Consider the following 27,052-nt stretch of genomic DNA (forward strand, 5'->3'; position numbering starts at 1 on the left):
CTCGCTGGCCTGCCCCACCCCGCCCCGCCTGGACAATGAATTATTTGTTCTTCTCAAGTTTGGGGACAATGGGTGTTTGGCTGTGTGCGGAGGATATTTGCAGTTGCAGCAATGCCACAGGCAAACCTGTTGTTTTTGGCCAGGCTTCTAGAACAGGTGGCGTGCCTCCTTGCAGCCCCTCCCCCAGCTTTATTCTGGGAACATACAGCACATTCCTTCGGAACGCAGTTTCGGGTAGTTTCCCATTAGGATCTGAGTGGGGGAACCAGTTGGCACACACTCTGAAACCGCTTCCCGATGAAGGTGAATTGGGCTTGCACTTTTCATTGGGCCTGTCTCAGCTTGGCCTTAAGGACCTTCCAAAAACACCATCCCTCTACACGGTTCTTTTGTGGCCAACCCAGCAGAAGCCAGAACCTCTCTGAATCTGATCTCTGGCCAGGCTATATAGTCAGCTGATGGCAGGCCTCAACAGGGGGCGGGGAGCGGGACTGGGTGGGGGCGCAGTGACCCTACCATTGTTCAGCAGCTTTTGACCCCAGGAGACTGCTCATCAGTTCCAGGTTGAATTTCCTCCTGGAGCAGATGACCCACAGGCACGTTTGATAGTTAACTCCGGCAAATTCAGCCAGAGATTTCAGGGCCCAGCTGACAACTAGTGATCCATCCCACCTGGACACACTAATCAGTTCCCTCAAGAGGAATTCCCATAAAGTTCAGCTTAAACCTGGCCAATGACTCCTCCACCCTGGCCAATTTCCCCCTACTGAACTAGCTGTCATGGAACAGGGTGCCCAAGTCTCCTCTCTTCAGGCCCCCGTCCCACCCCGCCCTTCTTTCAAGCACGGTAAAGACCCATCAAGTGATGAGCCATAGTGTCCTGGCCATCAACTAACAGGTACGCCCGCAGCCTTGGACCGCTTGCCAGCTTCCAGTTGATGTGACAGCGATCAAGGCATGGAGCCCAGCACCGGCACACGAGGACTGGTGTGGAGGCAAGGATTTGGAAAATGGAACTCAGCCACCAAAAAGAGGACAGGTGTCTGAACACAGGATCAAATGACTTCTTTGTTCCAGCTTAGGACCTTTTTCCAGACCTGGTTTGGGTGTCTTTTTTCCCTCTTTAATCCTTTCCCGTGGGCCTTCATGCTGCTTTCCGGCACCCCAGCTGACTGCTTGGCCTCAGAAATATGAGACTGGAAGGTGACTTTGGGGAACTTAAAGCAATTGCCCTCCCAACTGCCTCCAGTCGTCAGGCCCAGCGTGGCGGGGACTCCCTGCTCTGACACCCACTTGCCCCTAATGAGCCAAGGCTGGCTATAGCGGCTTCCCTAAGGAGCAAGCCAGAGGTCCTGGAGCCAGGTCTTTATCCATTCCGCCGGGCTGGGACTGAAAGTTCCAAACCCCTTGCTTTCCACCCCTTTACCAAATGGCAGCTTTGCTTCCCACGCACACTGCTTCACCCAAAGTGTGCAGGGCAGCGTGGGTGTGAACCCGCTTAGGGAAGAGAAAGTGGTAGCAAGACGCACTTGAACTTCGCCCACCCAGTCAGGCAAACGGCACTATTATCCCCCATAGCATCCCTTGCCTTCTCTGGCTCCAGCATGCTTTCTCAGCCGCGTGGCCCCAGATGTGAGTCTCAATCTTGATATTTAAACGCTGACCTCAATGTCCTCCATCACTTGGATGGAATGGCGAATGACAGCCTCTCCTCGGCTTCGCACACTCACTTATTGTTTGTTTGTTTTTTTCTTTTCTCAATGGTATAAAGCTGGAATTCTCGGCCTGGGCTGCTATGGAATGGAATCGTGGTGTCCCAGAGCCAGGGAAGAAGCGACTGGGGTGAGGAATCTTCCCAAACCCGGATTAAAGAACCCGCCAGCCCTTTCTACGTGGGTTACTTTCAGGGTTGTCTTCTCTCTTCCATAAGCAACTCCGTTTCCAAACTGTTGGGATTAAGCAGCAAATCTGCATTTTTTCCCCCCCCCTGGAAGGCCTGTCTGTTCTTATTTGGGGCGGGTTCCGCCTTCTCAGCCACAAGCGGAGTCACTGCTCAGCAGGGGGAAGGCAGCATGAGCTAGGCAGGCGGGGTAATTCCTCCGCAGGACATTCCCTTGTCTTTACTGGGATATGCCAGCTATGAGCTGGGGCCGCGCAGCCACCGCAGACCCAAGTAGATTTACCGATCCCTCATAGGGCTGGTATGTATGCTCCTTACAGGGTGACCACGGAACATCCCAATGACTCCTGGAAGCCAAAGGGGGTCCCTAGGGCGCAGGGAAGGGGGACCTCAGGAAACCTGCTTCCCAGGCCCCCTTCAGAAAATGCAGCCCTGTCTTCCAACAGCAAAGGTATCCAGCCAGACTGGCAAAGGATTACTGGGGCGCACGCTGCACCCCATGCCGCAGCACCCTGGAGCTTACCTGCCTCATGTTTAGAATCCCATGATCCATCCGGCAGGGAGCCAGCTGCATGGGCGCCCACACCGCAGCCCGGAGAGTAGAGACCCCAAGCCCCCAGAAGTCCGCCAGACAAAAGCAACTCTGCGCCGCGATATCCGCCAGCAGCTCTGAGCACGTTTTCTGCCTCTTTTTCTTTGATCTGTTGCTACACGCACTCTGCCCAAGACAATGTCAAGTTTCTCAACCTTTTCTCCCCCAGCCTATGAAAAGTCGGGCGCTGGGAAGTGGGGACCGCCTGGCTCTTATTTCAAATCAGGGCTCAGAGACGTCGTAGGTGGCTGGCTAGGGCCCCCAGGTCGTCCCGCCAATCAGGAGGGAGGGGCGGGCCGCGCCGCCAGCAGGGCTGCCTGGGCCAAGATTAGGGGAGCTTGCAGGCTCTCTGTGGCTCAGAGCAGCTGGAACCGGCCTCGCGCTCCTGGGCGGCAGCTTTCCCTTAGGATCGCGGCTCTGACTCTGCCATGAGCTAGGCGCGCGCCAGTCCAGAAAGCCTCGAATTTCCCCAGCCCGCCCCAAAGCATGGTAGCCAGGGATGGGGAACCAGCCCATTTCTGTCAGGAAAATTCAACCCTCAGACCTCAACTGGAATTTTAGAAGGGGAATCTTTGCCTACCATTCCTAATTGTTTTCCAAAGACCCCCAGGATGAGACCAAATGGTGAGGCAGCCCACCCTCACGGGGTCACCCCGTAATCCAGGGTGGAGACGGGCTACACATCTCCTTTCCGCAGAGATTAACTGGGGGGCACAGCACCAAGAAAATCCCTGTGATTGAATAGACTCCCAGAATCTGTGAAAGTGCAGCAAAAGCACACGAATTTTTCACGATGAAGGGCCCAAAGTATACTTGTAGGGGTTTAGCTCCTATGCCTATAACCACTGACGTGTGTTGGTTTTTAATTATAAATATACACATATATGTGTGTATATATATATATATATATATATCCCTTCACTAAACGCAAACTCACCTCGCCTGCACAAGTGATCTGGATTATTAACAGGGACGAGATGGTAGCAAAATGAGAAGAGCGAGAGCTGGCTTCTTACCAACTTAAACCCAGACAGGAACAGAGTCTCCAAACTCCACACAAACATCACCTCTGTTCAACTCTTAGGCAATATGATTTCTTTTTTTTTTCTCTTCTAATTAGAGTTCGCATGCTTATTTTAATCCAGCCAATATGATTTCGATGCAAATCTGCACTTTCTTTTTCAAGAAACTGCAAACCAGGGAAAGATTGCTTTGTGTCATATGAACAGCATATATTTTGGTCCTAACGAAGTAGCCAACATTCTGGAAGTATGTGGGGAAATTCCCGTTGTCTTTCTATTCTTTTTCTAAAAAAAAAAACAAAAAACTTTTGGAGGTCTCTCTTGGAGTTTTGTCCCTCCTGGAGTTTGGTGGAAGACCTAGATCCCCATCAAGGGTTCCTAACCCCATCCCAGCGCCCACCTCAGCAGCTGGTGCATGGCACAGCTGACTTCACACACAACCAATTCCTACACTTTATCCTGGAGTCCTTCTGGGATTGGCATTCTCGGCACAGCTGGCACTGGGGGCTGGAGAATTTCGTGGTGCTGCTATCCTGGACATTGTTGGATGTGAGGGAACATCATTGGTCTCTGTCCTTTAGATGGTATGAACACCTACTCACTCGCCCATACCCTCAATGCCATGACCGTCAATTGTGTCTCCAGACTTGGTCACAATTGTAGCTGGTTGAGAAGCTCTGATTGACTTTGTCATACTGGTTCTCAAAAGTGTGCAAGGCAAATTTCTGGGGTTGACTAGTGAAAATTCAAATCCCCACACTCCTGTTCCAAAGGGATCAGATTCAGTAGGTTTGGCGGTGGGGAGGAGCTGAGAATCCACATGTCATCTCACTACCAACGGATTTAAATTCACATTGAGAAATACTGCGCCCAAGACAGGCCCAGTGACCAGGTTCAAAAAAGCCACAGCCCTTGAAGTTCTGTGGAGCAATCATCTGTACATCTGGGGTCCCTGTGAGCCAGAATCTACTCCAGGACAACTAACAAGAGCAAGGCTGGCCGAACACACATACCAGCGGTCGAAAGCCTAGGCAGGTATGGCTTATTGAATTAGGGAAATGCCAACCCAAACCACAATGAGATACACACACAGAGAGAGAGAGAGAGAGAGAGAGAGAGAGAGAGAGAGAGAGAGAGAGAGAGAGAGAGAGAGGAAAATCACAAGTCATGGCTAGGATGTTGAGAAATTGGAACCTTTTGTTTATTGCTGGTAGGAATGTAAATTGGTGCAGCTGCTGTGGTCAACAATATGGCTGTTCCTTGAAAGATGACACAGAATTACCACTGGACCCAACAGTTCCCCTCCCAGGCACATACCCAAGAGAATTCAAAGCAAGGACTCAAACAGAGACTTGTACAAGCAGTGTTCACTGTAATATTCATCACCATACTGAAAACTGGAAACATAACTGTTCATCAACAGATAAGCCGCTACATAAAAGGTAGAGGAATGAAGGCCTGGCACATGCTACAACATGGATGAACCTTGCAAACATTCTGTTGACTGAAAGAAGCTAGATACAGAAGGACACATATGTAACTGTGCCATAGGTTTCCCAGGCTGTATGCTTTTTAAAAAGTCATTTTATTGGGGGCTCGTACAATTCTTATCACAGTCCATACATGCATCCATTGTGTCAAGCACATTTGTACATTTCTTGCATCATTCTCAAAACATTTGCCTTCTACTTGAGCCCTTAATATCAGCTCCTCATTTTCCCCCTCCCTCCCCCTCCCCCGCCCCCGCCCCCTCCCCCTTCCTCATGAACCCTTCATCATTCATAAATTATTATTATTTTGTCATATGTTACACTGTCCAATGTCTCCCCCCGCCCTCTTCTCTGCTGTCCATCCCCCAGGGAGGAGGCTATAGGTAGATTCTTGTAATCGGTTCCTCCTTTCCTCCCCACATTCCCTCCACCCTCCAGGAATCGCCATTCTCACCAATGGTCCTGAAGGGGTCATCTGTCCTGGATTCCCTGTGTTTTCAGTTCCTATCTGTACCAATGTACATCCTCTGGTCTAGCCAGATTTGTAAGGTAGAATTGGGATCATGATACGGGGTGGAGGGGGTGGTGGAAGCATTTAAGAACTAGAGAAAAGTTGTATGTTTCATCGTTTCTACCCTGCACCCTGCCTGGCTCATCTCCTCCCCACAACCCTTCAGTAAGTGGGTGTCCAGTTGCCTATTGATGGGCTTTGAGTCTCCACTCTGCACTCTCCCTCATTTACAATAATAGGATTTTTTGTTCTTTGATGCTTGATACCTGATCCCTTCTACAGCTCCTGGTCATACAGGCTGGTGTGCTTCTTCCATGTGGGCTTTGTTGCTTCTGTGCTAGAGGGCCGCTTGTTTATCTTCAAGCCTTTAAAACACCAAACGCTGTATCTTTTGATACCGGACACCATCAGCTTTCTTCACCACATTTGTTTATGCACACATTTTTCTTCAGCAATTGTGTCTGGAATTGTGCATCATGGAATGCTAATTTAATAGAGCAACGTGTTCTTGCATTGAGTAAGTACTTGAGTGGAGGTCCAGTGTCCATCTTCCGTCTTAATACTAAACCTATAAATGTATGCACGTAGAACCAGGATTCCTATGAAAGTGCAATGAAACCAGTTTGCTGATGGTCACTAGAGGCTGAGGAGAGGAGGACATAGGGACTATTGCTTAAGGGGGAGTGTCTGCTTAGGGAATCAAAAGGTTTGGAAATGAATAGTGTCTTCGTTATTGAGTGCTGCTATAACAGAAATACCATAAGTGGGTTGGCTTTTACCAAAAAGAACCTTATTTTCCGTTTCAGAGTCTTTTAGTCCAAAGTCATAGAGCTGGCTCTAGGGTAGGGGAATCTTTCTCTCTCCGTCACCTCTGGAAGATGGTGGTTGTTTCTCAGGGTCTGTTTCCTGGTTTCTGAGAGATCTCCATGTGGCTTTCTTGTCCTCTATCTTTCCCCATCTTTACTCCTTTTATATCTCATAAGACATTGACTCAACACCCACCCTAACCAAACACCTTGAAGAATTGAGTCCTTGGGCTTGAGGGTTTAGGATCCTAATCTCAGAGGACATCTGGGTCAATGGCTACAACACAGTCTATCAAGGCAATGATCTTTCTACATTCTACTTTGGTGAGGAGAGAGTGGGGTCTCAAAATCTTTCTAAGATACAATTATTGATCTCTTCCCAACTGGAGCAAAGAAAAGTGGAGAAAAAAAGCAAAGACTGAAAGAAACAACTGGTGTAAAGGACCAATGGACCACATGAATCACAGCCTCCACTAGCCAGAACTAGGTGGTGCCTGGTCACCACTACTGACTACAGTCCTGACAGGAGGTGTTGAACAGAGTAGGAGTAAAATATAGAACAAAATAAGAGTCAGGGATTGATGAAGATGACCCGGTAATGCTGTCAGGTGACTGTTGGACCGCTAATCACAAGATCCGCTGTTCAAACCCACGAGCTCCTCTAAGATAGAAAGATGAGGCTTCTGAGTTGAAATGAGTTAGAATGGACTCGAGGCCAGTGTGGTTGGTTTGGGTATAGATGGTCTGATAGAGACTGATGGAATCCAGCAGACTGTGGCCTTAGATAACCTTCACACCTGGAACTGAACCAACTACCAGAAATCACCTTTCTGCAAGCCCTAAAGTGAAACAACAGCACCTGAGAGAAACGGCCTTGTCAAACCAATCAATCACAAGACCTCAGAGTCAGCATGGGCCCATAAACAATGAGCAGAAGGTTGAAAAGGGGCAGGGAGATGGGCCAATGGTAACACGGAGCCCATGGAGCCCGTGGGAAGACTGCTATTGCACTGAGGGACTGCAACTAAGATCACAGACAAAGCGTGTTTAAATGGTGGGACGGGAGTCAAATTTGCTCTGTTAATTTCACTCAAAGAACAAGAAAATCTTAGAAACAAAACCAAAAACCAATCCACACCCTATGGTAGCTGTAACCATGGGCTCAAACACAACAATAAACGTGAGGATGGCACAGGACCTGCAATGGTTCATGTTGTACACAGGGTCGCTCTAAGCCAGAGTGGTTGGGCGGGGGGCGGGGAGGATTTCACCTAACAACAACACACTGATCTTGCATCATGAAACTCACAAAAGTGACCTTTTCCTCAAGTGAGATTATAACCTTGGGCACAGATGTTCGAATCGACAACACATGTGCTTGGAGGACATGCTTCAATCCACAAGAGCACTTAGGTACATATGTCTTTTTGTAACAAGTACAAGATTCCCAGGAGGAATATGCTAAGCTCTAGTAGGCGTATCCACAGGTCTCCTAAATAAGCACGTCAGTGACTGATCATTGTTATCGGTGTCCCCTTTTCATTATGCATCAGAATATGAAGGCCAATGGTGTCACTGAGAAGCATCATTGACAAGAGCATAGTGGGAGCCAAGCTCTGTTTAACCTTCACTAACATGCCAAAAGGTAGATCTTGCCATCCCCAGGTTAAGCATGAATACACAGGATCATTGCGCCAAAGTAAACAACCCAGCTTCTTATTTTGTGGTTCAGATGAGAATATCTGTGTTTTACCCTAAAACTATGCTGCCTCCAGAAATGATGGTGAAAATGGCTGAAGAAATTGGACAGTGGCAATAAATGGAACTCATCGTTTTTCATTTATGAATAAACACATGTAATTAAATTTTTTTCCTAATTAAACAAAGGGCCCATGGGGGTGGGGGTGGAGGTTGTTCATTATTAAGGGAGGATTAGATCTACTTCCTGGAAACAAAGTAAAGAAATTAGCTACACCAAATTAATGGATGCCTGTGGTTAACAATACTGTTCCACGTGATGTCCAGGCTTTATTTATTGTGAACAGTCTCCAACACAGCAGAGCTTCCTGAATGGATGGTCGTGGGCAGATCCTAGTGGACACATACAGATCGTGGCATGCTCCCTTGGAGGGGAACTAGCAGTTTGGGGGCCACTTCTCTCAGTCTTCTTTAAAGACAAAGCATATGTAATGAGTGTTTACAATTAGTCTTTGTGTAAGTAAAAGTAATTGACTACCAGCAATTGCATGTAGTTCCTTACAGCTACATCAGGATCAAAAGTTAATGATCTGCCAGGAAACCAAAGTCCAGCCCACGAAAGAGGTCTGCAGAATTGATAGCCTCTGTAAACCATGGCGGCCCCTACCTTGAGACCTGATCTAGACGGTGCCCCGCTGCTACTACAAACTGCTCTGCGCAGGGTTACAGAAGCTGAAGCCGGAGAGAATGGGATAAACACAGAGCAGAATTTAACTGTTTTAAAAGTCCAGACTTGCTGGAACAGGTGTGACCACACAACTTTTTGGGAGGTTTGTTTGGTTATACTCTTTAAATCTTGAACTATCCCTTGAGACCTCTTCTAATAAAACAACAAAGCAGCAGACAGAACAAAGGATAGGTACTACTCATGATTACGGTGTTCTAGTTGATTTCGGGGGAGGGGCGGGAAAACTATAAATGATGTGATATCCAAAGGTTAATAATTACTCCATAAAACAATGTGTGATCCAAAGGTGAAGATTTACTTTAAAGAAAAGATGATATGATAAGGAGGCAGGAAAGCAACAAAAAGGATACAATAAAAGTGAAGGTTGACTCCTTGTGAAATAGGTAACTAATGTCACTGACCAAATTGCATATGGGAACAACATTTATTCTCTAAACTTTTGCTGAAAGCACCGTAATGTATTATCTAAATAGCATTAACAAAATATTTCAAAATAAAAATAAAATTTAAAAGTCGATAGGTCAAAGCCCAAGATGAGTTCAACTCATAGTGGCCCTACAGAACAAAATTGCACTGGGCTGTAGGGTTTCCAAGGCCATAAATCGGACAGAATGGGCACCTGGTGGGTTCAAACTGCATGGTTAACTGAGCATTTAACCACCAGGCTACCAGGGCTCCATTACTCAGCCACCAAGAGAAATGAAGTACTGATTCATGCTACAACTTCCATGAAGCTTGAGTCAGGCAAGACTCAAAAATTATGTAGAAGAGGATTTGATACAAGATTATTACTGCTGATGCCAGATGAATCTTAGCTGAAAATAGAGAATACCAGAAACACTTTTTTTTATTGACCATGCAAAGGCGTTCAGTTGTGTGGATAATGAAAAACTCTGGATAACCCTGCAAAGAAAAGGAATTCCAGACTACTTCATTATACTTCAGCAGAAACAACATGGACCAAGAGGCAGTTGTTTGGACAGAACAGGGAATACTGCATGGTTTAAAACCAGGGAAGGTGTGGGTGATAGGTAGGTTTATTGTGCCAACCTGGTCAATAGGAACACGTGGGATTAATAAGGTTGCAGTTTGATTGGAGGGCAAAGAGATAAATGGCTCAGCTTGCGCCAACTGTCTCTCTCATGCTTTCTGGCGATCAGACCAGCATGCAGCTGCTATTTCTCTGCCTCAAAATGTGAGCTACACTATCCATGGGACACTGTGGATCGTATCGCTAGAGCTTGAGGTTCCTTTGAGACATGCTTCACCACGCTGCTGGTGTATACATCATTTGAGCTTGGGACTGTCAGATCCTGTTGTCTGGCTGACTGATGATGACCTGCCCTGCTGTTTGCTGCCTGTGGCCAGACTGCCTGCATTGCCCTATGGAAGACTCAACTATCTGCTTCCTTGACCTTGGACCCAGCAGCCCTCATGAGTATATTAACTGCTCCACTGAAGTGACTTGAACTGAGCCTTCTGTACTACTGGGTGGACTAATTAGCTGTTATATTCCTCTGTGCTGTATGCATTATTTATCTATCTACCTATCGATCTATCGCTCTAGATAGATAGATAAACCATATGGCCTAGTTTTGTTTCTCTAGAGAACCCTGTCTAACACAGTATGCATCTAGGTTGTATCCTTTTCCCGTAATTTTTTTTGCTGAGCAGATCATCCCAGAAGCTGGACTACATGAACAAGAACTCTGCATCAGGAATGGAGGAAGGCTCATTAACAACCTGTGATATGCAAATGGCCCAAGCTTGCATGCTTTCAGCAAGGAGGACTTGAAGCACTAGCTGATGAAGGGCAAAGACTGCAGCTTTCAGTATGGTTTGCAGTCCAATGTAAAGAACACACAAATCCTCACAACTGGACCAGTAGTCAACACCATAATAAACAGAGAAGAGATTGAAGAGGTCAAGGATTTTGTTTTGCTTGACTCCCCAATCAATTGTCGTGGAAGAAGCAGTCAACAAAATAATGATGTCCTGTATTTTCATTAGGCTCATATGCAGGTGAAAATTGGGCTATGAGTAAGGAAGATAGCAGAAGAATGACACATTTGAAGAAAAATAATGAAAGTACCATGGGACAAACAAATCTGTCTTGGAAGAAGTGTAGACAGGATGCTCCTCAGAAGCAAGGATGGTGAGATTTCATCTCACATCCTTTGGACATGTTGTCAGGAGAGACCAAACCCAAACCAAAAACCCACTGCTACTGAGTGGATTCCAACGAATAGTGATCTTATACAAAAGAAAAGAACTGCCACTTGGGGTGCTTAGATGTCAAATCTTTATAGTAGGGGACAGCCGTGGATTCACTGGTGGATTAGAACCAATGACCTGGTAGTTAGTAGCTTAATACATAATCCATTATACCACTAGGGCTCCTTCTTCAGGAGAGATCAGTCCACAGCACAGGATGTCATGTTGCTTTAAAAATTGGGCAGATGGTACAGTGTTTTCTTCTGTTGTACATGGGGTCACTATGAGCCAGAACTAATTCAACAGCACTAAACAACCATACTCTTTATTAAGAAACCACATGGAAGCAGCACACCAGCCTGTGTGATTACGAGGTGTTGAGGGGTTCAGGCATCAAAGAACAAAAAATCATACCATTGTGAATGAGGGAGAGTGCAGAGTAGAGACCCAAAGCCCCTCTTTAGGCAACTGGACATCCCCTTACAGAAGGGTTGTGGGGAGGAGACGAGCCAGTCAGGGTGCAGTGTAGCAACGATGAAACATACAACTTTCCTCTAGTTCTTAAATGTGTCCTCCCCCTGCCTCACCCACTATCATGATCCCAACTCTACCTTATAAACCCATCTAGACCAGAGGATGTACACTGGTACAGGTAGGAAATGGAAACACAGGGAATCCAGGACAGATGATCCCTTCAGGACCAGTGGTGAGAGTAGTGAAATCGGGAGGGTGGAGGGAGGGTGGGAGTAGAAAGGGGGAACCAATGATAAGGATTTGCATATAACCTCTTCCCTGGGGGACGGACAACAGAAAAGTGGGTAAAGGGAGGCGTCGGACAGTGTAAGATATGACAAAATAATAATAATTTATAAATTATCAATGGTTCATGAGGGAGGGGTGAGCAGGGCAGGAGGGGAAGAAATGAGGAGCTGATACCAAGGGCTCAAGTAGAAAGCAAATGATTTGAGAATAATGAGGGCAACACATGTACAAATATGCTTGACACACAATGGATGGATGTATGGATTGTGATAAGAGTTATACAAGCCCCCAATACAATGATTTTTTTAAAAGGAATCATTCAGCAGTGTATTTTAGCAAACTGAGAGAATGAGATGAAATAATAAGTGAATGAGAATCAGAAGACACATAAATGGAAATCATAAAGGCCCCTGTTTAGATTACTAGAGAAGGGCTTCCTGGAAATAGGTCCAGGGGTGGGGAGAAATGAAACCGGCAGAAGGCATTAGGTATGTATATATAAATATAAGTGAAAACGAGGCCATTATGAACTCAATGAATAAATGATGCAGGATGGTTATACACATTGACAATGAACTTTGATACAGAGATTACTGGCAAACAATCTCATATTCTCCAGTATTTTGTCTTTTTAACAGAACCTCCACTTACGTGGGGCACAAACCTGCTGCCCTTCTTTAGTGACTCGTCTTTGCTGAGGAGGTGTCCTCCAAAATCAGCGAGCAGCAGTCTCACCACCCTTACTTCTAAGGAGCATTTGAGTTGCATTACCTCAAAGATTGGTGTGTTCCTTTTATGGTAAAAGAGATACTTGCTGAAATAATCATTTAATAATCAATGTTTTGTCCTAACATTCAATTCCCATAAAGTAACAGTGTTTTACGATGATCTGGCCCATGGTTGGCCAAAGAGCTATGATACAACATTAGAGAAATCGCATGCCGAGTGTGCTGAGACCCACGTGTTAATGTCACCATCGGGCGCATATATAACTGGATTGGCAATTCATCCAATGATTCAAACTGTTTTAGACAATTATTCTTCCAGATCTCCGGGAATAAAGGATCTATGGCCCAAATGTTTTAGCAATTCATGTGAGACATTGGATACTCACTTTTCTTCATCTAATTGGCTTTAAAATATATATATTTCAAGCCAGGTTTTGTGGGTTTCACTACGGCCAGGAATAGCTAGTTGCTATTATAAACCAAAAAAACAAACTCACAGGGAAATGTTCTAAAACTGACATGGTCACGGTTGTATGATTCTCCTTGATATGATTGAATGATTGAATGATTAAATTGTATGATATGTGAATTATGTGCTAAGAAAACTTAAAAAAAACCTCACTGCCATTGAGTCAATGCTGATTCATAGCGACACCCCCTGTGGATTTCCACCACTGTAACTGTTAATGGGAGAAGAAAACCCAGTCTTGTTTTCCAAGGAGTTGGTGGTGATTTCTAAGTGCTGACCAAGAGAATTGCAGCCCAAATCGTAACCACTGTACCACCAGGGCTCCCTCTATGGTAATGATGACTAATAGAGCAAGTTGCTATTTGAACCTATTTCATATGTAATTTTCTTATTCTTCCATCTCTCTTAATTTTCTTCTTTGTGCAAAGGATTAATCCAAGAAGCCTGTAATATTTTAATGTTCAAAGATGACTTTTAACTTGGCCTTAGAGATGAAAAAAACAAACAAACCAGGAACTTTTTTTAGCCCGATCTCATTTTGTTTCCTGTTAAAAGCAAATAAATCAGGTTGGCTCAGGTATAATTGCATGGATGGGAGGAAGTGAATAGAAATTTTCATCAAAAGGAGCCTTGAACAGACGTTGAGCTCCTTGCTTTCCCAGTAACAAAGACAATGCTATATCCTTGAGAGTGGCATTTCTCAAATACACAGAATGATGGGCAAAATGGGCTTGTGTTTTACCTAAGAAGGCCAACTCTGCCCCACGTTGTTCACATTATCTACGCGTAGATGTAAGGTGATGGTGAAGGTCAACATTATTTAAGGATCATGGTTTCCAAGCCTCTTCCCTTTCCTCGAAATAGAGCAAGGGATTTTTTTTTTCTAGCCAAAGAAAGAACATTGGCAGCTGCCATGGAATGCATCACCACTCAAGACATCAGGTACAAAAGAACAAAGTACTGCCAGCGCCATCCCTGTGCTTGACCGCAGGCGAGACTACTGTGATCCGCAAGATTTTCACTAGCTGATTCTCAAAAAGAGGCCACCAAGGCTTTCTTTCTTTCTAGTCTACCCAAGTCTGGAAGCTCTGCTCAAACCTGGTCTGACTCACAACAGGCAAGTCACAGCTGCTCGGTGGGAGAAAGGCGTGGCAGTCTGCTTCTGTAAAGATGACAGCCATGCAAACCCGATGAGGCAGTTCTACTATGTCCTATTGGGTCGTGATGAGTCAGAATTGGCAACGAGTTTGGGGATTTGGGTCTGATTGGAAAAAGCACTGTCCCTAAATTCCTGATTGGTGGTTTCAAACCTACCCTGTGTACCACAGGGGCTAGGAGTGTGGATTCAGGCCAGATGAAGCCCCTGTCCACATACCAACACTGTGACTGAAGAGCTGGGTGACCTCCGTCCATCTGCTTGCTCTGGCTCAGTTTTGTGTGAGCATTGACTGAGGTGATTCTTTTGAAAATAATAACATTCTTGAACATTTAATGAGAGGTTACTGCCGGCTGTTATGAGCACTACCCCTGTGAATAAACTAACTCACTGCCACGGAGTCATTTCCGATTCATAGCAACACTGTGGCGCCAGTTAAAACTGCCCCGTGGGTTCCTGAGAGTACAAGTTTTCTTCTTCTCCAGGATAGGAAACTGAGGCACAGAGGGGCAAAGATACCTTCGGTAGGAAGCCAGAGATCTTTAAAAGTCATACACAGACTGCCCTGGGTTTGAGAACCTGCTCTGAAGCACACGCCTGGAGAATTTGGCAGGCAATAAAACATCAGTCGGAACAACCACACCATTGCCATCGAGAAAATGCCAACTCAGGGAAGCCCCATGTGCTACAGTGGAGAACGGCTCCATCGTTTTCTATACGGTGGTGGGTTGCCAGGCCTTTCTACCATGGGGTTTCTGGGTAGGTTTGAAGCAGGGCTTTGAACTTTTTCATTCCAGTTGGATTCCCCTGCTGAGGATTCACATTTCCATCCCAGGTATACTGAATCTGAATCTACATTTTTTGGGGGGTGTATACAGAAAAATCACCTGAGAATCTTGTTCCTTTAGTATATCTATCTGGGATGGAAAGGCAAATGTGGGGGGGTAGGGAGTGGGGTGGAGGGAATGACCAATCCACAATGAAAGAGTTCAAAATCTTGGTTTGAACTGTCAAACTTGAGCTAGTTCTTGGGTACAAATTATATTACCCAAGAATCTTAGCACATCATAAGCTCTTGGACATGATAACTTTTAATATTCATGGGGAACTGAGACTTTATTAATGTGCAATTGTTGGATGTCTGTACTCCACTTGTAATCATTTGTGGACTCCCTTTCTTCACCTGTAATTTTGGGGCCCCCATCTGTATTCTTCCTTCTTTGAAATGCCCAGCTGTGGTGGAGCTTTGCTCAATGGGCTGAGCCATACCTGTTTCTCCTTGTATTGAGCAGCATCCTGAAGTCTCAAGAAACCAAAACACTGCCAAAGTCAAACCTGTTGCCCTAGAGTTGATGCTGACAGATGGGTATTCCAGTGGAGGTGAATTGCTCCATGGGGGTTTTGAGGCTATGACCTTTGAGAAGCAGATCACCAAGCCTTTCTTCCTATGTGCCTTTGAGAGCATTCACATAGCCAATCTTTCCACTAGTCGTCAAGCTCTTAATTGTTGACACCACCCAAGGACACCTCTCTTCAGTCCCAAGTCTCTTCAACTTCCTGGGCTACAGAACTCGGCTTGGTGAAATGCAAGCATTCATTGCTCTGGTGGGGATTTTAAAATTCAGACATCCCACGGAGGTATTGCGGATTAGTTCCAGGCCACCAAAGGAAAGCAAGTCACATGGATTGTTTGGGTTTCCCAGTGCATAAAGAACTTATGTTTCCACGGAGCCCTTGTGTTGCAGTTGGACGTGGGGCTGCCAAGCATCGGGGGAGAGAGACGAGGCTATCTCCTCCTGTAAAACAGCCCCGAAACCCTGGGAGGACGTTCTCTACAAAGTCACTGTGGGTCAGCATTGACTCTATGGCAGCTGGGTTAGCTTGATGAATGGTAATTGACTCCTAAATGTTAAGAAATGGCGCGTTATTTATTTGCTTGTGTATGCCATGTGTGAAGTCCCTGGGTGGTGGTCACTGATCTCCATGGCTAACAGGAAAGATGGAGGTTCACGTCCTCTTGAGAGACACCTTAGAAGAAAGGCCTGCTGATCTACTTCCCAAAAGTGGCTCACTGAAAATCCTACAGGGAACATTCTAGGCCAGTGGTCCTGAAACTTTCTAATGCCACGACCCTTTTAATACAGTTCATGTGGTGGTGACCCCCCAACCATGAAATTATTTTTGCTGCTAGTTCATCACTGTCATTTTGCTGCTGTTATGAATTGGGCAATCCCTGTGTATGGATTGTGAGAAGAGTTGTATGAGACCCCAATAAAATGATTAAATTTTTAAAAAGTTGCTTCTCCTCCTGCATCACACCCCTAATTAAATGTACAAGTAAGGAAGATCATCTTCAGGGAACAGATATGCCTTTATCTCTCCCTATGTCTTTGGCAAGATGTATAGCCTTTCAGGTTACTATTTCCTTGACAAAGTGGTTACTATGGCTACTTCCCCCCTCCTTTTTAATTGCATGTTGGTATTTAAAGCCTGTGGGAATTTGAGTGAAGTTTCTCTGTCTTCTACATTAGCAATTTTATCTTAATTCAGTTGCTGTGCGCCTTTGGCATGTGTTGAAGAGCGGTTGGAAATGGCGTGGGAGTTGCTTAAAGGAAAGCAAGACAGACAACTATTACGTGAACCGCCTAACTACAATTGAATCAGTGAATGCTTCACTCACCTGGAATTTGTCTGTTCTCAGCATGTTTAGTAATGAGTCATGCCCTGCAGTGCTAAGGCCCAGGCCACTGCATTCTGTGGTGCAGCTTAATGGCGATATCGAGGAAGACGATTGTCTGGCATGCAAATGGAGAGAAAAGGATGCCACAGGATTTAATAAGGTATTACTCATGGGCAAATGCCCTCTTATCCTCTCCTTATTGAGGGCAAATTACAAAGAGTAACAAGGCTCAGTGATGGGATCTAGCACTTTTATGGGCAGTCCACCTTGGTCAATGCGTTCAAAGAATAGGACTGTCGTTATTCTTCTGCTGGGGAGCTGGGGAGGGGGGAGCCATGTGCCCTGCTTAGTCATTAATTTTTTAAAGTAACTGCTCTCCACCATGGTGATAATACTCAAGGGGAAATCGCAAGCACATGCTTTTAAGGGTCATTCTACTTTACAAATCTAATCACACCACACGTTTAGCAGGGTTTCAAGATATGGCAAGATTTTTTCCCAAAGAGAAATGGTTACATTTCCATTTTTTAATATATATGAAAATGAGTAAAACCAGGTACCGTATATACTTGTGTATAAGCTGAGTTTTCAGCACATTTTTAAATGCTGTTCTGTGGTAAAATTAGGTGGCTCGGCTGATATTTGGGTCGGTTTATACTTGAGTATATATGGTATTCATTTCCCCTCAAATGTAATCTATAGATTAATCTACAGATTAAATATTATTACAGATTTTCTGTAATCTATAGAAAAATCTGCATACTTAAGTAATATAATTTTCAATCAGACGTGGACTTTTGGCGGGCCCCATTTAGGCCAGCATGAAAGGTATCGAAATTGTGCAGGTTGTCTCTGCAGATGCCGTGGTGTGCTGCCGAGCCCTGGATGCCAGGTTTGCCATGGCTTTCCAGCTTGACCTGCTCAGTTAGGGGTTTCCTTTCCTGGACACATAGTCATTAAGGCAGCATACACACCACCACCATAAAAGCAGTTGTTTCTGATGAGTTGGTCGTTGTCTAACATAATACTGAAGACCGAAACCAATTTCACGTGAAGAAGCTGATTTCATTCTTCAATTAACAATTTAAATCAGAGCTTCATTGCTCAAGATTAAACACAAACTCCATTACAGGCATCAAACCCCTTGTTAATCCTTCCTACTTAACTGCAGATACTTCTTCGTGGAATTTTTGGTTTGTTTTGTGAGATAAAGAGAGAGACTTAAAGGAGAAAGGCAGTGATTGAAAAAAACGTAAACAGAGGGAACAGCATGAAAGGAACTATAAAATGCTGGGAAATGTGGACAAATACAAAACATGTGGAAGTAAGTATTGTGGAATAAAGGTTTTCTTTTCTAAAAAATCTTCATAAATGTGCTTTGAAAATACAGTAACACAGACAACCCCCCCCCAAAAAAGAGATGAAAAATTAGCAAATGCCAGTACAATAGCACTCACTCTTGCCCAATTTTCCTTTATTTAAAAGGAACAAGATTAAGAGCTGAAAGAGCGAGAGGATAGAGAAGAACAGTAATCTGCAGGTTTTTGTCCGTCCTTCAGTGGTTCCTCTTTAACTATAATTAATCATCTTCTCCACACAGCAGAGCACCAGGGAACTGCGGTGAATAAGGAAAGTTCAAAGCAATGGGAGAAGCTAAATCAGTCCTTCCAGGTTCCCCAGCAGGCTCCGGCCCTCGTGGAAGGGTGATAATGATCTCAGAGCAGCCTCTGGTGGCTGAATTTCAAAAGCTCAGGAAATCATAGGCCGCCTTTGCTGGTGTTCCCTTGACCTTCATCCTCCAAAGCCCTACGATTTTGTGCAAATGAAGATTAATATTTAAAGACTTCAGGGTGGTAGCCCCGAATTAACTTGGTTGGACTTAAGATGTGTTCATTAGTTTCCAGGGCAATCATCAAGATTTGAAGCTGACATTTCGGGCCATTTAATTAATGACTGGGTAGAGTTTTACTTATACTTGCTTATCAATTAAGCTGTGTTAGATGTACAATTATCTCCAATTGTCCAACTATCTCAAAAGAAATGATGGACTAGTGGAAATGCTAATGTTAATGTTTAAGCAACAAGTATCTTTATGCAATGGAAGTATTTTTTTTATTCTTAAAAGGCCATGAGTAAGTGTGTATGTGGAATGTGTGTGTGTGTGCATGCGCGCGCAGTGATATGCCCATTAGAAGCAGTTGGGTGCATTTCCTTGTCACGACTTTCCCAGCTGGAAAACATCTGTCTAGGACAGAGGCCCATAAATTCCATCCGGTAGGTTTCCCACTGAGCCACCTCCTCTGGGATGTTTCCTAGGGCCCCTTTATAAAATCTTGAATATGATCATCTCACTTGTGTCAAAGGGCATGTCCCCAAGAGGGCTCATCACATTTATCCGTCAGGCCCGAATGTCTTGTTCAACAATGGGTGTCTTATGTTCTCAGGAAAGATTTCAAGGTTTCCATTAGAATCAAATGTAAACTTATACATGTTCAAACACATATTTGGAAGTAGGTTTCAAAAGTGTCTGCTCTATTTCTTTTCAGTAAGAGTTGCTGGAGGCCCTGAAATTCTGAGAAGACCAACATCTAACCAATGGCTCAAGTAAGATCTTTGTGTACAACAGTAAAATTAGAAGGGCTACTTAGTGAGCATTCACAGACATGTCCCAGTCCGATCAACTAGCAACACTGGAAAGATGTGAGCTCAGAATTAATGTCTAGGACATTGACACCTCTTATTTTTAAAATCCCTTCAAAATCATGGCCATCTAATAGATGTGGACTCACAGTGGGACAAGGTAGAACTGCACGTGCTAATTTCCCAGACTCTAACTCTAAACGAAAGTAGAAAGCCCCTTCTTTTTCTTGAGGGATGGTGGTTTACAACTGTAGACCTTGAGGACCACAGCCTGACATGTGATCACTATGCCATGGCTCCAGTAGAGGAACAAATAGCCATCCACCAATGTTAATGTCTTAGTCTTGACAAATATATCACAGGTCTGTAAACTGTGAACATTAAGGGAAGGCGGGGTGAGGGAGAGAGATTCATACATACATTGCTAGAATATCTTTGAAATGTTTCTGTAAATATAAATAAAGCTATTTCTAAAGGAAAATGTTGACTTTTGTTTTGGAGAGGGGGATTTAGTGCAAAGAAATATACGGGTGATTAAAACAAGGATGATTAGTAATAGGTAATCGTTTTTGGTTGTTTGTTATGTGCCTAGTGCAGGGCTACACACTTTCACGGCATACACCCGCTATCATGGTGACGTTTGAGTGCATTCTAAAACCAAGCCAAACCAAACCCATCAGCATCTAGTCAATTCGGACTCATGTTATTGTGGTCATGTGCCCTCTGTACAAGAGAAGGAAGCACCACCCAGTCCTGTATCATCCAACAGACAGAAACATGGGAGTGTTTGATACCCTTGTTGCAGCTACTCTGACGCCAAGTCACCCTACACAGAGTTTTCCAGACTGTACAGAACTTAAAATGATTCTGATTGTCTAATATTGGGATTTAAAGATCAGTAAATTTTCAAAGTAGAATTGATAGAGCTCATTAGCATAGCCTGCTTGTTTCCATCCGAGAAATTAGAGATAGTGACTGGGGTCTTAAAGGCTTGAAGATAAACAAGCGGCCATCTAGCTCAGAAGCAACAAAGTCCACATGGAAGAACACACCAGCCTGTGTGATCGAGTGGTCCCAAAGGGATCAGTTACCAGGCATCAAAGAACAAAAATCATATCATTGACTGCACACCTCCATGATAGGATCGCTGAAGACAAATGGGTGCACAAGCAAATGTGGTGAAGAAAGCTGATGGTGCCCGGCTATCAAAAGAGATAGTGTCTGGGGTCTTAAAGGCTAGAAGGTGAACAAGCGGCCATCTCGCTCAGAAGCAAATAAGCCCACATGGAAGAAGCACACCGGCCAGTGCGATCACGAGGTGCCCAAGGGACCAGATATAAGGCATCATGCAAAAATAAAAAAGATATAAGTGTGTGTATGTATGTGTATATATGTGTATATGTATATATGTATGTGTATATATATTATATTAAATGAAGGGGGAAGTGCAGAGTGGAGACCCAAGGCCCAAGTGTCGGCCAATGGAGATCCCCTCATAGAGGGGCTTAGGAGAGGAGATGGGTTAATTAGGGTGTGAGGTAGTATCGATGAAGAACACAGCTTTCCCCCAGATCCTGGATGCTTCCTCCCCCCAACTACCATGATCCGAATTCTACCTTGCAGGGCTGGATAGGACAGAGGCTGTACACTGGTACATCTGAGGGTTGGAGGTACAGGGAATCCAGGGTGGATGATACCTTCAGGACCAAGGGCGTGAGGGACGATGCTGGGAGAGTGGAGGGTGAGTGGGTTGGAAAGGGGGAACTGATTACAAGGAGCCACATGTGACCTCTTCCCTGGGAGAGGGACAGCAGAGAAGGGGGGAAGGGAGACCCCGGATAGGGCAAGATATGACAAAATAACGAGGTATAAATTACCAAGGGCATATGAGGGAGGGGGGAAAGGGGAGGGAGGGGAAAAAAAAAAAGAGGACCTGATGCAAGGGGCTTAAGTGGAGAGCAAATGCCTTGAGAATGATTGGGGCAGGGAATGTATGGATGTGCTTTATACAATTGATGTATGTATATGTATGGATTGTGGTAAGAGTTGTTTGAGTCCCTAATAAAATGTAAAAGAAGAAAAGAGAAAAAAATGATTAGGGCAAAGACTGTACAGATGTGCTTTATACAATTGATGTATGTATATGTATGAACTGTGAAAAGAATTGTATCAGCCCCAATAAATTGTTAAAAAAAATAAAAAAATAAATGCCATCCATCAGCTTATCTGTCCAAAAAAAAATGTAAAAGAAGAAAAGAGAAAAAAATGATTAGGGCAAAGACTGTACAGATGTGCTTTATACAATTGATGTATGTATATGTATGAACTGTGCAAAGAATTGTATGAGCCCCAATAAATTGTTAAAATAAAAAAAAGAAAAAAAAAGAAATATATCTCTAACGTGAACATCACTGTAAAACATGGTACAAGCATGCAGTCTATTGTTCTTGTTCACAGTGCACATGCTCTGCTCCCCAGAGGACTTCCTAAGTTTTTATAAACCAAAAATTCAAAGGACTAATGGCCATATGAACCACAGTTTCTGGTGCCCTGAAACCAGAAGAACGACATGGTGTCTGGCTAGCCCTCTTCAGCCCAGCAATAGACAGACCTAGAAAGTGAACCAAGGATATTCGTGAGAAACGTCATCCTTAGGCCAATCAAGCACGCGGAACCAAAGGAGGAGCATTTGCCCTAAAACAACGTTCAGAAGGCTGGACAAGACAGGAAAGAGGGAACACCAGAAATGGGGCATCCAGGGAGAAAGTGGGAAAAGCGGTTACACAGAGGGGGTTAAAATTCATTTCACAAAACAAAAACATGAATGGAAAACTCATTTGCTTATCAGCTTGCACCCAAACTATAATAAAACACAACAGAAACAAATAAGCAAGCAGGACATTGTCTCATATTGAACACTCTCTTAATCAAGGCCATGTAGACACTGAACCAACCGTCAGAAACTGTAGAAAAAGCTATTGAACTGTTTGAGACTCCATTTGTCCATCTGTAAAGTGAGAAGCTTGAATGAAATTGTTTCTCAGGATTCTCATCGTTTTTGCTGCTTCAGCATTTGTGCCTCCAGGGCTTCTGAGCACTGCAGAGATGAAGGGGCAATGGTTCCCATAACGCGACTCTCCTCTGCCACCCACCACTGGAAGCCACTGATGAACTCTGGTCTCTGGACATTGCTTTGTCCTGCCTTTTTATATTTACCACTCCTGTGCATGGCCACTCTCTCTTGGCAAGGCTGGTTGAAAGGAGGATGCATGAGGGTCTAGGCAGGGAAATGCCAAGAAGGAACCACAGCTCCTCCTTGCTGGGCCAGGGTGTGAGCAGACAAAAGGCATGTGCTGCCCACTACAAACTCACCATGGCTTTGCCACTGTGAGTGCCAGCATGCTTCCAGCATTCGCTTCCTTTTGTAGGGGGCATCAAAATGGAGACATACTCCATATCAACCTACAATCAGTAGTTTTTAGAGCAGTGGTTTTCAATCATCCTAATGCTGCGCCCCTTTAATACATAGTGACTGCCCTCAACCATAACATTATTTTCGTTGCTACTTCATCACTGTCATGTTACTATTGTTCTGAATTGGGCGACCCCTGTGAAAGGGTTGTTCGACCCCCAAAGGGGTCGCGATGCACAGGTTGAGAACTGCTGTTCTAGACTAAGATAGCCTAGGGAGAAAGGCCTGGCAATCTACTTTGGAAAAGGAGCCTAAGAAAACCAGATGAGTTCCAATGGACTTCAATATACCAACTGGATGACGGACACCATGCAACACTGGGAAGCCTTTGGCGCTATTGGTCCCCGTGCCTAGAAGCGAACTCCATGGCAACGAACAGCAACACATTTTAAACAGTGCCATTGAGATCATTTCTAGATAAGGAACCTAAAAAAGAAAGAGAACTTTCCCCAAGGACCCTCACCAAAAGGTCAACGCAGCCCATCCTAGCCAGTACTTTGAACTCAAGGCTAGCAGAAGTAGTGGAGACTGGGGTATATGGAATTGGTTAAAATGTGGACTACTAGGCAAAACGTCAGCAATTTGAAGCCACACAGAGGTGTCTCGAAAGACAGACATGGCGATCTGGTTACCAGATGTCACAGCCTTCAAAACCACAGGGATCCCTTCTACTCTGTGCACTTGGAGTTGCCATGAGTTGGAATTGATTCAATGGCAATGAAAAATAACAGCAAAGTTCACAATAACAATAAGTGGCAGCTGTTGTAGTGTTCAGCTGCCTTCTCCCATTCAGCTTCCAACATAGTTTAAAAGCCAGATTTAAATCCCTAGTGCAAGAGAAAATACCCAGTTTCAAAACAACAATAACAAAAACAAAGACAGCTGAAAGGAATCCAGGGCAGATAAACCCCTCAGGACCAATATTGCAAAGAGTCATACCAGGAGGGGAAGGGAAAAGGGAGTCAGGGAAGAAAGGGAACCTGATCACAATGATCTACATATAATCCCCTCCCAGGGGGGCAGACAACAGAAAAGTGGGTGAAGGGAGACATCAGTCAATGTAAGACATGAAAAATTAATAATAACATATAGCTTGTCAAAGGTTCAAAGAGAGGAAGGGTGAGACAGGGAGGGGGAAAATGAGAAGCTGATACCAAGGAGTCTAGGAGACAGCAAATGTTTTGAGAATGATGATGGCAACAAATGTACAAATGTGCTTGATATAATGGATGGATGGATTGTGATAAGAGTTGTATGAACCCCCGATCAAATGATTTTTTTAATTTATAAAATTAATTCCAGCTCAATGTCCCCCATTGACACTCACAGCTCAAGGCTCCCCCATGCACACAGGATTTCCCTCTCAATGTGGCTTCTGCTTAAAATGACCTTATTTTCACTCTGACAGCATTCCTGCCCCAAATCTAGAATCTAAATCTCAAAAGGAGGAAACTACCGAGAAACCCAACTGACCGATACATCCAGGTCAGAAACACAAAGGAAGCTAAGGAACTGCTCCAGATGGAAGGAGGCAGCCAAGCCAAGCCAGCTAAACACACAGGTCCTGAATTGGCTCCTGAGTTGTGAAAAGCCATTATAAAGAAGAACATCCCCACTCCGGGGGCGGGGGGTGGGCAGTGGGATTTGAATGGGCTCAAGATTCCATCACTGTCCTGAAGCAGTGTTTCACATCTTGACTTGGCATAACTGGACTGCAGTTGTAGATGACTATACTTGTTTTGAGGAACTAGACACTGAATTATTTACTCTCGACATGTTCGGAAAGTTAAGAGCTCTCACTGTTTTTTGTCTGAGACTGATAAATACTAAGGGGCGACATGTGAACAAATGGCAGATGTAGGTAAACGCTTAGGATGCTTTGTCTTTTAAGCCTGAAATTAGAGCACAGTGAGCACAGTGAAGAGGTACAATAACTATCAGCGTGCGTTTAGAGATCTAAACCTGCATTTCTCTAAATGAAATGCCCGAGAGTGCACACAAACGTACTGTTAATGGGTTGCCAGTTCCAGAAATCGATGAGTTTATTCTAAATGAGGCAGGTTTCAGTAAATCTCTGTGCTCACCGGATGGCTGCAGACAAGTTACCTTATTTTAAAAAGAGTTTTATTGGCATACAATTCATAAATCACACAATTTAATAGTTGATACATATTAAGTTCAGGACATTTTCTTCTTTCTCATACCCCTTGCTTTCAGCTCCCCATTCCCCGCCCTACCACCAAGCCCCTCGATAATTATTAATCCAGCGAGTGTCACTATAGATTCACCTATCCTGGATCTCATGTCGAGAAAATCATACAGAAGACAAACACGAAACAAACGAACAACGACAACAAAATAAATCAGAAGAAAAGCTCAGTCCAAAAGAAAGGACACATTAAAACCCAGACAACTTTAACATGAGTCAAAAGAGAGAGCAAAACATAGAGTTTTACATGTTAACCTCACAGTATCTGCCATCACCCATTTCACCATGCTCTCTGGCTGATAACAAGGCTACTCACATCCTTGGAATGCAATGGAGGCTTAGTTTGTGCAGGGGGAGGGGTGGGTGCCACCCTGTGAATGGATTTTTGGTTTCCATTGTCATTTGAACACCTTCCGCAAACCACGGGTTAAGAATTTAAGCTCTGATACCAAGAATGTAAACTCTGGTACTGTTCTCTCCTTCCGATTTGGGTTTTACTACTTCTAATCCTTGGATTACACAGGCTGGTGTGCGCATCTTCCACGGGGACTTAGTTGGTGCCTCACTTAGATTGCTGCTTGTTGTAAGACAAGCCTTTACCACTTCAGACCCTATTCTTTCTGATAACCAGGCACCATCTGATTGCTTCACCACACTTGGCTTTAGCACCCGTATCTTCAGTGAGCTCTTCATGAGGGTGAGCATTGAGGAGGGCCACAGAAGGGTTATCGTAGTAATATACTTGTCTTAGTCTCAGAAAGATGCCTTCTAAGTCCAATCAAAACAGTGGTTTCTCATACAACTTTCCTCTACTTCTTTAATGCTTCCTTCCCCTTACTATCATGACCCCAATTCTACCTTACAAATCCGGCTAGACCAGAGCATGTACATGGGTACAGATAAGAGATGGAAACACAAGGATTCCAGGACAGATAAACCCCTCAGGACTAATATTGAGAATAGCCATACCAGGAGGGGAAGGGAAAGGGGGGAGGGGTGAAAGGGGGAACCGAGGTCACAATTATCTATATATAACTCCCTCCCGGAAGGGTTGACAACAGAAAAAATGGGTGAAGGGAGACATCGGTCAGTGTAAGACATAAAATAATAATAATAATTTATAAATTATCAAGGGTCCATGAGGGAGGGAGGGTGGGAGCGGATGGGAAAAAAATGAGGAGCAAATGCCAAGGGCTCAAGTAGAATGAGAATGATGGTGGCAACAAATGTACAAATGTGCTTGACACAATGGATGGATGGATAGATAGAGTGTGATAAGAGTTGTTTGAGCCCCCAATACAATGATGATAAAAAAAACGCAGTGGTTTCTGAGGGTCTGTTATGCTAGTAAATTCAAGGCAGGGAGGTTTTATTCACAAGGCGAGGGCCATATTTTTTTATATCAATGGGATAATCTTGATAGATTTTTTTTCTCAAATGATACCAGATGGTCACAGGGAGTTATTATGAAAATTTTCAAGAAAGTTGAAAGGTGTATTTGTGAGGAAAAGGCCAGGAGAGCTGGGCCACGGTCTATTTTTGCACTGTGAGAGCGAAGATCAACAATAGCACGGGCTGTTGGAGAGAATTTCATTGAGGAATCTTACCCCACCCACCCTCCAATCCTGATCTAGCCCCATTCGGACATCCTTCTGTTCCCTCAACTGAAAGAACATTCAAAAGGAACAACACCATTTGAGTCCCTTAAGGATGCTAAAGCTGCCACTTTGATGTGCTATATGCCAAAGGGTACACACTTCCTCGGGAAAGGTCCAAGAGATGGAAACACTGCCTTCAGAAGTGGACAGATGTCGCTGGAGGATGTGTTGAGAAACAAGAGACTGATATGCTGATAGATTTACTTAATAAAGACTTCTATTTTTCTATTATTTTTATAACAATTCCTTTTTAATTCCCGTCATATACAGAACAGAGCAAACCTATAGAAAAGGGAA

The 27,052-nt window shown here is 44.4% G+C and overlaps 1 protein-coding gene across 3 annotated transcripts in view; it reads right to left on the reverse strand.

Moving 5' to 3' along the window:
* Positions 1–27,052, reverse strand: part of MID1 (midline 1) — a 388,602-nt gene that overhangs the window by 175,569 nt on the left and 185,981 nt on the right. The window contains exon 2 of one of the 3 annotated variants that reach the window (XM_075539463.1): positions 16,777–16,891. The exons of 1 other annotated variant lie outside the window; for it this stretch is intronic. The gene's annotated coding sequence lies outside the window, so the exon portion shown is untranslated. Of the gene's footprint in view, positions 1–2,423; positions 2,671–16,776; positions 16,892–27,052 lie in introns of those variants that run through there. One more of the 3 variants, XM_075539464.1, reaches the window with a different exon arrangement.

The sequence above is a fragment of the Tenrec ecaudatus genome, chromosome X (genome assembly GCF_050624435.1).
Source record: "Tenrec ecaudatus isolate mTenEca1 chromosome X, mTenEca1.hap1, whole genome shotgun sequence".
Classification (NCBI taxonomy): domain Eukaryota; kingdom Metazoa; phylum Chordata; class Mammalia; order Afrosoricida; family Tenrecidae; genus Tenrec; species Tenrec ecaudatus.